Below are 1,714 nucleotides of genomic sequence, written 5' to 3'. Positions count from 1 at the left end.
TGGGAACAGACAGGAAAGAGGATCCTGGCCCCTGACAATTTCCTGAAACCACCAGACCAGCCCTCAAGCTTCTGGCTCCAGACTTTTAAGGGTGAGAAAGAAGCTCTGTGTGTTCACAGTTCTGCTTATTTGGGTTTTCTGTCACTGGCAGCTGAATGTAATCCTAATTGATATACCTCTAAGACAGGGGTCGAGTGGGAGACTTACATCATCAGTTTAGTGATTGGGACCCAAAACCTGCAGACACAATGCTGATGTTTTGGCTGGAGGAGGGGATTGGAGGTGACCGGAGTTATCCGGGTGAGGGGTGACAGAGGCTTGTACAAGGACGGTAACAGTAGCACTGGATAGAACACGCAGGTCTGAAACACACTTGGAGGTAAGACAGGAGTTGGTGGTGGTGAGGCAGAGATGAGGACAGGAGGAAGGAAGTCAAAGAAAAAGGCCCTGCAAGGAAGGAGCGGTGAGCAGAGCCATCAGCAGAGCTACAGTCAAGGAAGATGCAGGCTGAGACAAGTCTGTAGGTTTGGTCACAAGGAAGGAGCCTCAGGACGGTGGGGGTGGAAGCAGGCTTGAGTGGGTTGAAGGAAGAGTGGGAGGTGAGGAAGTAGATCCAGCACGTAGAGATAACTCCTCTGAAGCTGACCTAGGGGTGGAGTCCTGGAGGAGTCTTATTTTTTAAATGGGCGAGGAGTACGGCCCCCACGAGCTCCCGAGCGGTCGCGGGCTCACACCCGGCTTCTCTTCAGCCTTAACCTGTGCGCCGCCATCGCCGTCATGCTAGGCGCCGCTGTCCGCCGCTGCTCTGCAGCTGCAGCCGCAATCGCTCGGGCCAGCCCTCGAGGCCTCCTGCACCCCTCTCTGGCTCCCGGCCCCACCGCCGCTGTCCAGTCACTTCGCTGCTATTCCCATGGGTCACATGAGACAGACGAGGAGTTTGATGCTCGCTGGGTGACATATTTCAATAAGCCAGATATTGATGCTTGGGAGTTGCGTAAAGGGATGAACACACTTGTTGGCTATGACCTGGTTCCAGAACCCAAAATCATTGATGCTGCTTTGCGGGCATGCAGACGTTTAAATGATTTTGCTAGTGCAGTTCGCATCCTAGAGGTTGTTAAGGACAAAGCAGGACCTCATAAGGAAATCTACCCCTATGTCAACCAGGAACTTAGACCAACTTTGAATGAACTGGGAATCTCCACTCCAGAGGAACTGGGCCTCGACAAAGTGTAAATCCCATGGATGGGCTTCCCAAGGACTTACTGATAATGCTACTTGATTGTAAACAGTCACTTGGAAATACTGATGATAACATATTACCTTATTCAAACAAGTTTCCCTGTGTTGAGCACCAAACCATGTAATGTAACTTGGACTTTAATAAAAGGGAAATGAGTTTGAACTGAAAAAAAAAAAAAATGGGCGAGACTTGACCTCATTTAAAGGAAAGGACCCTTAGAAAGGTAGAGGTCAATGATGGAATAAGAAGAGGAAGAAGCTTCTTGAAGAGGATCCCTGAGAAGGTGGGAGGAATGAGTTTTAGGGAGCAGGAGGACCCTTTCTCTGTTAAAGCAGGTGAAGGAGGGCAGACAGGAGACCGGCTGGCTCTCTCCTGGGCTGTGGGCAGAGCCTTCTCAAGGGCTCCCAGCCCCTGGCCTCCCTCTGCCCCACCCCCACCCACGCTGCACATATACCTTAATTTTCCTAGAGT

General features: G+C 51.1%; 1 pseudogene; it reads left to right on the top strand.

The window, feature by feature from the left end:
* The first annotated feature begins 695 nt into the window (after window positions 1-695).
* On the top strand, window positions 696-1,422 carry LOC129539072 (cytochrome c oxidase subunit 5A, mitochondrial pseudogene; annotated as a pseudogene).
* Window positions 1,423-1,714: the final 292 nt, after the last annotated feature.

Source organism: Moschus berezovskii, chromosome 11, assembly GCF_049115385.1.
Source record: "Moschus berezovskii isolate FMDL1 chromosome 11, NW_MosBer_1.0, whole genome shotgun sequence".
In the NCBI taxonomy this organism is placed as follows: domain Eukaryota; kingdom Metazoa; phylum Chordata; class Mammalia; order Artiodactyla; family Moschidae; genus Moschus; species Moschus berezovskii.
Note: the sequence above shows the minus strand (reverse complement) of the source record. Positions and strands in the feature narration are given on the sequence as shown.